Genomic DNA, 10,697 nt, shown 5'->3' on the forward strand with positions numbered 1-10,697 from the left:
TTGACTTAGGGGTTTTTGTCTTTGACTAGATATTAGTTAGCAGAACTCCGCATCGACTCTGAAGTATGTTACAAGAATGAATAAAATAAGCTAATGCAGTCGTCTCTGAAACTTTGGATGCTCTTCCAGTACAGAGTTTTATACTTTTTAAGGAGATGCTTCCCAAATGTGTGCAGGAGGCTGTGGTAAGTGGGCTGCAGCTGATCCACATAACTATTCAGTACTGACTTCAGTTTAAAGGAGGGGTTTGGTGCACCATAGTGCCAGGAAGTTTTCACAATCTTTTTCTACCTGCAGAAATATCCTTTCCAGGCTCCCAGAAGCCAGCGTGGTGGCCCGTTCAGCACTGACTGTAAGCTTGGGGTGCTGTATGAGCAGCCTCAGTACCTCCTGCCCCATATGTGTTGGAAGGGAGTGGGCACCAAGACCAGCTTTGGGCAAGAGGCTGTCCTTCCCCAGAGGGATGGCAGCATCTCTCATCTCCAGCACAAGTTGACTGTGTTGGAGTGCAGCTCGGGGATGGGTTTGAGACAGCAGAGACTTGTGTTGTCTGCCAGCCTTCCAGTTATTCTAGTCCTGCTTTAATTACACGACAGCAGCAGTGAACGAGCACCTCTTGAACTGCTTTAAGGGTGCCTGCAATGCAGCCCTGGCTTTGCCATCCTTGCTCCATGTCAGTTGTGTCAGTCAGCTGGAGAGGCCTGTCTCTCTCACACCATGGGTAGGTTGATGATGGAGATGAGCTTCCAGTGCTGTATTTAAATCTTTGCAAATGCTCTTCCATGGGGGTATAATGGATAAAGATTTCAAAAGAACCCAACTCCCATTTCCAAAGGCAGTTCAATCTCTTCAGTCTTGTGATAACACAAGGTGTAATGGCTTCAAACTGAAAGAGAGGAGATTTAAATTGGATATTAAGAAGCAGCTCTTCCCTGTGAGGGTGGTGAGGCACTGGCATAAGTTGCCCATCCCTGGCAGTGTTCAAGGCCAGGTTGGATGGGGCTTTAGGCACCCTGCTGTAGTGGAAGGTGTCCCTGCCTGTGGCAGGTGGCTTGGAACTTAATGATCTTTAAGGTCCTTCGAACCCAAACCTTGTACTTGGCTTTGGTGAGGCTGCACCTCAAATACTGTTTTGGGCTCTGCTAGAAGAAGGACATTGAGATGCTGGAGAGAGTCTAGAGGTGGGCTACCAAGCTAGTGAAGGATTTGGAGCACATCTCATTTGAGGAACAGCTGAGGGATCTGGGGCTGTTTAGCTTGAAAAGAAGGCTCAGTGGAGATGTTATCACTGTCTACAATTACCTGAAGTTGTAGCAGGGCAGGAGTCAGTCTGTTCTCCCTAGTAACAAGCAATAGAACAAGAGGAAAGAGCCTCAGATTGCACCAGGGGAGGTTCAGGCTGGATGTGAGGAGGAATTTCTTTACTGAAAGGATTGTCAGGCATTGGAACGGGCTGCCCAGGGAGGTGGTGGAGTCATCGTCCCTGGAGGCGTTAAAGAAAGGGTTGGACGTTGCACTTAGGGAAATGGTTTAGTGGTTGACAGGGCTGGGACAAAGGCTAGACTTCATGATCTTAAAGGTTTCTTGCAGCCAAAACTATTCTATGATTCTTTGGTTCCTTCAGCTTTCAGTTGATAAAATGAAACCTTTGAATTATGTTGTTTTTTTGCAACCTGTTAATCATCCAGCAGGTTCTACCTAGAGGACTTGAAAGACACTATGTTGGAATAAAGAATGTATCATTTTGGGACATCTTGAGTAAAACCTAGAGGGTAGATATCTTAATGTTCCTTGAACTTCTGAAAATATAGACACTTGCATTTTGTTTACTTGATCTGTTATAAAGAGAAATGAGTTAGATTATCTCCTAACAGGTGTATTTTTAAAAAATGTTTTAAAGTCTCAAGAGGACCGAAGGACAGTTCAGACCCATTTTCTTATTCTAATCTAATCTATAATGCCATCTAGATTCTCAGTGTGTTTCTGACTGGTTGTTTCTAGCAGAGCAGCCTAGTTCCCTTGTATCATTTCTGTTTTGTTGCATTAAAAGTACTCCCTTTGGTGGCATAATTATGCTCTTCAAACATATGTAGGACAACAAATTTTCCCAAGCCATTGGAAAGCACTTTTCGGAAGGAGACAAAAAAAAATACAGTAGAAAACTGGGCTTCAGCAGACAGAGCCTTGGGAGATTTTGCCAAAAGGTTTGGTCATGATTGCCACCATCAACTCCAGGGCAGCTGTGGGCTGGTGGAGCTGGAGCTGCCTCAACTGCTGAGGTGTGCTTCAGGCTGGTAGGTTACTTCAGACTGCTCAGGAACATTGTGTCATGTCAAGAGGCAGAGTTCATGAACTCGAGGAGCTTTGTGCTCTTGCTGATCCTACTTTGTGCCTGCATCACCCTGCTGCAGGACTGGTAACGGGCAGGCCAAGTCTGTACTACTGCAACCACCCAGAGACCTCCAGCTGCCCCTGCAGCAGCGCCAGCAGCTTCCTTTTCATAGAATCATAGAATGGTAGGGGTTGGAAGGGACCTTTAGAGATCATCTAGTCCAACTCTCCTGCAGAAGCAGCTCTGCCTAGATCAGGTCACATAGGAACATGTCCAGACACGTCTTGAAGACCTCCAAAGAAGGAGACTCCACAACCCCTCTGGGCAGCCTGTGCCAGGGCTCCCTCACCTGAACAGTGAAATAGTTTTTTCTGATGTTTAAGTGGAACTTTTTGTGTTCCAGCTTCATCCCATTACCCCTTGTCCTGTTGCTAGCTACTATAGAAAAAAGGGATGTCCCAGCCTCCTGACACCCACCATTTAGATATTTATAAATATTAATAAGATCTCCCCTCAGTCTCCTCCAGACTAAACAGCCCCAGTTTCCACAGCCTTTCCTCATATGAAAGATGCTTCATTTCCCTTATCATCTTGGTGTCCCTTTTTACATGCATTCATCATACAGCTTCCTTGAGCAGCACACAAATTGATCATGGAACATAGGAGCTGTTTTTTTTCCAACCTTAGTTTTTAAAAAAGCATGTTTGGAGCATTACAGCCTTGTGTACCACACCTAAGAATATTAACTCCATGATCCTTGTGTTTGAAAAGGAAGATTAAATTCTTTATTGCTTTCTGTCCTCATCTGCAGCAGCAAAACAGAATGTCAACCTCAGAGGAAAAGAAGGATTTAGAGACCCAGGCTCTTCCCTGGACACAGTGAGGGAACTGCTGGAGGAGGTTAGTTTTCAGTTTGCCCAATATACGTTAAGTAAGGCCCAGGGACGTACAAGGGTATGGAAGGTGGATCAACCATACTTCTAACTAAATGAGGTCCTGTGGAAAACTAAGGTGGTTAAGTTTTCCTTATGTGCTGACATGAAGCATAAAGAAGCCCGTGTCTGCATCCTAATTATTTGCAAGCTGATCATCTCTAGGGTTTTTTTTTCTATTTTGGTTTTTGTTTTAACTCCAACTCGTGAAGTCAGATGATCCCTCTGACAAATTCTTTGTACGTGAAAAAGGAGAGAGAAATGTAAATATTTTGCCAGTGGCTTCAAGAAGTTCCACTGGGGTTTGTGTTGGGAGATGCTTAGGGAAGCTGTACGTCTTAGCCTGGGATTAGACCCATCGCTGTTCCTTTCTGACTCATGCAGTTCACAACTGGTTTCCCCCTGCATTTCATGAATCTACATCCTAGAAGGGCTCCCTGAAATCTAGATACTGCCTGCATTTTATAACATTGAAGATAAGAGATAAAGTCCTTCTATTTCTCTTGCCATAGTGACCTTAGCTTAAGGGAGAAATGACTGCAGTGAGATCTGTCCCTGTCATTGGGAGAGTATTTGACGCTAGTTCTCTGGGAATGGTTTGCATGGTCTTGGGTTTTGTTGCTTTAAGCACAGCAGCCCATAGGAAATCTCAGAGGATGAAACATGCATAGGGGAAACCTTTGAATTTGTCAAATTCTCGTGTTTAAATCAAATATGTACAAAATTTCAAAAAATGTGTAGGTTTGTCAAACCAAGTGGTCCTAAGAGTTTTTTAATTCCTCCATCTCTGTCCTGTTTCACATCTCTGAGCCATTGCCTTTACTAGTTCAGAATAAATACTAAAACTAAGAATTAAAAAATAAGAGCTTAGAACTCCACCATTTTTATGTATGTTTTGAAGCGAACAGAAATGGTTTAATTGCTGCAAAAACATGCTGAGGCCTTGGTCTCGTGGAAAAATTTCCATCCAGAGGGCTCATTTGTGGACACTTACAAGGAAACAGACAACAACAGACACTGTTGGACATGCAATGATGATGCTTCGATCTCTATTACCTGAGTGTTTCAGGACTTGGTGCAGAAATGTTTACTTCTTTGCAAAGTAAAAAGCCCAGTCCAAAGGGTGCATTTAGCAAAGGTGACATCTTACTTCTGTTGCAGGAGCATGTTTGCACGCTTCCTGCTACCAAGCTGCTGGGGTTTTAAACTTGACCTCATTTTGCCTTTGTATTGACTCCCCCAGGAGTAAGAGAAAGCTATTTCTCCATCCTAGTGAAAGCTCAACTCTGAAGCATTGCTCCAGAGCTGTACTGACCCAATCTTCATGTCTCTGGGAATACCACCTGTGTAGGTTTTACCATTGGTCCTCATTCACGCTATTATCAGAGAAAAGGACTGCAGCTAAGTGCTGCCAAAACCCAGAAAATTATGAAGTGGAAAGTGTTTGCCTTTATGAGCAGGACAGACCCTTGGCTGATCATACACCCCAGGGAAATCAGGGCCCTAGCTCTGCACTCGGTATTTTTCTTACTGAGGAACACTCACACCCCAGTTTGGTCTTTCCAAACTTCTTTCCTCTCCATTCTCAAACCGCATGTGGGCCCATGTCAGTTTGTCCTCTCACTGCAGAAAGCAGTGACTTTGTAACCCTGCCATGGGTTGGCTACAGAGAAAATACTGCTCCTGCATCTGGGGCAAAGCAGAGCGTTGCTGACAGTCACCAATTGCTGAGTGGGTTTTGATTCTGCCGGTGATTGTAGCCTGCTAAAAAATCCCTCATTGCCACATCCAAATGTGGTTAGCCAGTGTGGGCTAAAAAAGGTTAGTAAAAATCTGAGGTCTAAGGGGGAATTCAAGAACAGCTCACCAGTTCTGGGAGCTCCTGGCAAATTGTTTCTCACAGCAGTTAGCAGACAAGGCGTGGATGGTGCCAGACTGATTCAGGTGACAGGTATGGGGTTGGCTTTGCCTTTCACAGCAGTTGGCTCATTTAACTTGCTTTTTTTTTTCTAATTGCAGAAATTTTACACAAATCACCTTGTGTGAAGTATGAGGTGAGGACATGATGCGCTCCCAGCCATGTGAGGTCCCAGTGAGGTCCTAAGTGGTCAAACTTGATGACTCTAACCCAGCCATCAGCTTTCACCTTGTGCTTTTAACTATCTGGACAGCAAGCTCAGGGCTATTACCCAAGCAAACACATCACCAAAATATCAAGTATTGGAAAGTTTAGGTGAAAGCTAGCTAATTGACCCATTGAAGGCTGTAATGTCTTGAACTGTAGTTTGTCTTTTGCCTTAGTTGTAACTTAGTTGCATGACTGGTTTTTAAATACCATTTGGCAAAGGTATTATATTTTTTTAAGAGGTAGCATCACACATGGTTTCATTCTTTGCTTTCCTGGTGAGCTACATGTAGTGAATCTTTATAGGTGTTATTTCAGGGTTTCTTTATGAGGAGGAAACTTGTTTACAGACATCAGGTATATTAAAGCGATCATCAAGATATTTCACTGTATTATACAGTTTGTCTCCTAATTAAAGGGGTTTTTTTTTCTGGCAATCTTCTTTTTCATGCTGTATTCAAAAAGAAAGCTCTTCTTATATTTTTAAAGAATTCTTGTTGACCCTCTTTTGCCCCAGGCCTTTCCCAGGTCTGTGGCTGCTGCCCTAACACTTTTGCCAGCAGCATTACAGCTGATCACAGCTCCCTCTCGCGTGCTCTGTAGCTGCCTGTTTGTCTTTAGTTTGTTGGCAACTGTTCATGCCCTCACTCTGCGGCCCTGGGATCGCTTGCTTCCCCTTCTGATCTCAAACCCTTCAGCAATACCATGGTGAAACCCATCAGAGAAACCCCATCAGTAACTGCAGGGCAAATGCCATGTAATTTCATCAGACAACAAAGAAACGGTGCCAAGAGCAGAAATCAGCTACAGGGTAAGTAGAACTGGACTGGTGAAGAGTACAGAAAACTGTAAACAAAACTGTACTGGTGAAGAGGAAAAGGTGAATTGTTCTTCCTACACTGGCTGTTCATGCTGGTTATTCATTGTCCAGCTTGATGTTTTCCTTCTTTTGGAGGCCGATGAGGAACTCCTTATAAGAAACGAAAACATAAATCTGTGCTGGGTTCATAGTCATGAAAAGGGTTTGTTGAAGCTGCTTTAAAAACTAGTCCCTCAGAGAAAGGTTAGTAAATCAGTGAGTAATTAGCTATGTCCTTTCATAAATGTATGAAAGGTGACTAAAGTATCTCAGCGTCCTCAAAAGAGGCAGTAGGACCGAGGGACAGCTCCCACTCCAGTGGTCCCTGCAAAGCAGTGAAGAGATGGGAGGTTCCAGGGCTGGAGGAGATGAAGTCTCTGGGCAAGGAGGCTGCTCTGACAGCTCCAAGCAAGGGCAGATACTTACCAGTATGGCTCTTCTCAGTAGAGTGGTGACTGGGAAGCTTAATGCACAATTATAGATTCTGGTTATGTTACTGTAAAGGTAAATACATACCAGTGTGCCTCTAAAGGCGTAGGGTTGTTGAACTACCATCCTTGGAGGTGTTAAAAACTGCTGCACCAGGCCTCAAATATCCTGATTTAAGCAGGGTTTTGGACCAAATCTCCTTTCCAAACCTTGCTATGAGTCAGCTACTTTTGCCAATACATTTAGGTCACAGCCACAAGATTCAAGATGTTGGGAATTCAGATAACTTGATTGTAAAATATTAGAATTAATTGTGCAAAACCAGGATGAATAGAGATTTGCTGAAGCTGGACAACTTTGAGTGCTGAGGCCTGAGACCACAAACTTCATGATGACAAAGCCCTGGAAGTCGTCTGGTGCTAAACAATATAAACTAGAAGGGAGGAGAAATTATCTTGCCTGAAGTTAACAAAAGCCTGGTGACACTGATGACACCCAAGTGCAGATAAGCTAAGATGACTTTAAATCTACATAGAACTGCAACTTCTGAGATAGGAACAGAAACCATTTGGAGGTGGATAAAGGAACAAGAAGACACCAGACTCAAATATTAACATTGGAACAAGCCATTAAAGGGGGAGAGGGGAACTTAGTAACCGAGGGATTTCTTTGTTTGAGACTGCTGTTGTGAGGAGTCCAGCTCAAGCGGTAATAAACTGTCTCTGTGCCAGAACCCAGAGTCCAAGCTCTTCATTACAATCAGGGGCTAAGACTGGATCCAGCTGAACCTAGATGCCCCTCAGGAGTTAGAAAGCAAGAGGGTCCAGTCCAAACCTCATGACTTGGTGGGAGAAGCCCTATTGGATACTTCTACAACAAAGATCACAGAAAAGTAGACCATGTTAACATCCAAATACTCACCAGGTCAGTTAAAGAGAGCTGATGCATCTGTAGAAAGCTACTAGCAGAGTCTGGAGGTGGAATGGAGAGCAGCTCTGCAGAGAGAGACCTAGGAGTCCTGGTTGACAATAAGCTAACCATGAGCCAGTAATGTGCCCTCATGGCCAAGAAGGCCAATGGCATCCTGGGATGCATCAAGAAGAGTGTGGCCAGCAGGTCAAGGAGGCCAGGAGGTTCTTCTCCCCCTCTACTCTGCCCTGGTGAGGCCTCATCTGGAGTTCTGTGTCTAGTTCTCGGCTCCCCAGCTCAAGAGGGACAGAGAAATTCTGGAGAGAGTCCAGCACAGGGCCACCAAGATGATCAGGGGACTGAGGCATCTTCCTTATGAGAAAAGGCTGCAGGACCTAGGGCTGTTCAGCTCGGAGAAGAGGAGACTGAGGGGGGATCTCATTAATATTTACAAATATCTCAATGGTGGGTGTCAGGAGGTTGGGACATCCCTTTTTTCTATAGTAGCTAGCAACAGGACAAGGGGTGATGGGGTGAAGCTGGAACACAAAAAGTTCCACTTAAATATAAGAAAAAACTATTTCACTGTTCAGGTGAGGGAGCCCTGGCACAGGCTGCCCAGAGGGGTTGTGGAGTCTCCTTCCTTGGAGGTCTTCAAGACCCACCTGGACATGTTCCTATGTGACCTGATCTAGGCAGAGCTGCTTCTGCAGGAGAGTTGGACTAGATGATCTCTAAAGGTCCCTTCCAACCCTACTATGAATACTATGATTCTATGAATGCAAGTTATAGCAAGTGTAGTGGGGGAAAAAAAACCAGCAGTGAACTGTTCCCAGGCAATACTATTCCTTTGTAAGAGAGACAAATAAATACTTGTTCCTGAAAAATACCAAAAAGGAAATAAAAGAGAAATAGCCAGCTGTTCCAAACATCTTCCTGCAGCCAACGTCAGGGGTGGCAAGAGGATGGACTTAGTACCGAGAAAAGCTGATAAAACGGTATCTTGAGCAATCAGAGTGGGATTTGGGGCCAGTAACCCAAGGATACTTCAAATTTGTAAGGAACTTGAAACAAGGAAGTGTCCATAAGGTTTTTCTTTTGCCTGCTACTGAGAGAGAATCTGTGTTGTTTTAGAAGTTAGCACAGAGGCTGTGACACTGATCACACATTCAGGAAGATGTTGAAGGTGCCCTCCTGACTACAGTCAGTAAGCACAGATGTTTAAGGGGTTAATATTGCTTCATGTGGTGGCCTTTCCCACAGATTTACCAAGAAAAAGAGGCAACAAACTTCCCTCCCTAGAGCTGGCTTCTTCCTTCACAATGCTCCCTTTGAACTGGGCAGGAGTTTTGACACTGAAGCATTTAAGTGCTGTTAGGTGAGTGTCCTGCAAGCATTTGATTAGAGCAGTGCAGGGACTTGTTTTAACATGCTTTCCAACACAGGCAAAAGGAGAAAAGGTCCATGTTGCTGTTTCAAATATTATGACCCACCATTGTTTTGACAGACTTAACAATGGCATAAATGAGATGAGTAATGTGACCGAGCATCTAGAAAAGCCTTATTCCTGAAAGCAAGGGTGGTAAATCACATGATGCCCCATGAGATGGGGTATTTTGCCAAATGACTGCTTCAGGGGAAGTGAGAACACTTGCAGTAACTGGGACGTTGCTTCATCAGTTTCCGGCATTCAAGGTTCCCATTGCCAAGAACAACCTTTTCTTCCTCTCCTCTTACCTCACTCTTTTAATTTTTAATTGGTACCTACTAAGGTGGTTACTTCCATTTTCTGCAAAAGGAGCCTATTTTTTTCTCTTTAAAGGCCTTAAAAAACACTCACAGGGGTATGGGAAGGCTTCAGTGCCTTTTTTTAAGCACCGGCAGACAGTCCTGTGGAGTCAAATGAACACATCAAGAACCAATTAAGAGTAAAACGTCATCAGGACAACCCTTCATCTGTGCTGAGTTTAAACTATTGCTGATCCCCCTCTCTAATGTACAATACTCTGATCTGCATGATGAGACACAAGAGTGAAACACCAGTGAGAAATCTTTTGGCGTGGCAATGCAACACAAAGCCTTCTGCGTTTTGCCTCTAGGACCCATGTTCAAAATGGCCAGATGGGCCACTGAGACGATGTGGCTTTTTTATATCCTGGCCACAGGGTTGCATAGATGACCTGAGTTTGTTCATCTCTGCCTAGATACAAGCATGTGTGCTGTCTCACAAACACTGCTTGGCCCACCACTGATAGTCAAATACCCAACATGTGCATTGGAGGCTTGTGTGTTGGAAGCAAACAACAACCACTTACAACAAGGCAAAGCCAGATGAACCTGCTTATGTTAATCACAAAGATTTAAAGCCCCCTCCTTACCATGCACACAGCTTGGTAACTGTATAACACTTTGTTATACTCATAACCACAATCACTTAGGCCAGATCAATGCTGGAGCACTATTTTATGGCCTGCAATAGTTCCTCTGCATTAACACAGCTAACAAAAAAATGTGACTTTTCCCATTGGGAAGGATTTATTTTATTGCAACCTTCCTATAAATGTCAGATTCTGTTTCTTCATGACCACTTAAGCTCTCTATTCCAGCTGCTGCCTTCTATGAAATGAGGCCAATAACAGCACCAGTAACAGCTGGATGATTAATTCTTTAACAACTGTAAAATGCTCTGGTATGAACAGAGAGGATTTCACTGTGTATTTCTCCTCGGCTGTCTAGGTCGAATAAGTTCTTCCTTGAAAGCAGCTGACTTCTGCTGCCTGAAAATTTTGTGTCCTTTCTCTCCCCTTCCCCTACTACTTTAACTCATTTCATAATAAAGCAGGCACTACTGTGAAATGTCTTAATTTTCTCTCTGAATAACAGGATTTTGGGTACAGGGAGCCCTCAGGCACACATCTTTCCAGTGGCAGGCTCAGCAGAACTGGACAAAGACCATTACTGCAACAAGGGACCCAGCCCCATCATCAGCTGCCAGGAGCACTCTGGCTGCCCCGGATGCAGTTGGTTACCAACCTGCCTGTGCCCATAGGTGCCCACGGTTAACAAACCATTTCCTGTAGACTGATCTCACCCAGTTTCAAAAAGCCTGAG

The sequence above is a fragment of the Colius striatus genome, chromosome 1 (genome assembly GCF_028858725.1).
Source record: "Colius striatus isolate bColStr4 chromosome 1, bColStr4.1.hap1, whole genome shotgun sequence".
In the NCBI taxonomy this organism is placed as follows: Eukaryota; Metazoa; Chordata; class Aves; order Coliiformes; family Coliidae; genus Colius; species Colius striatus.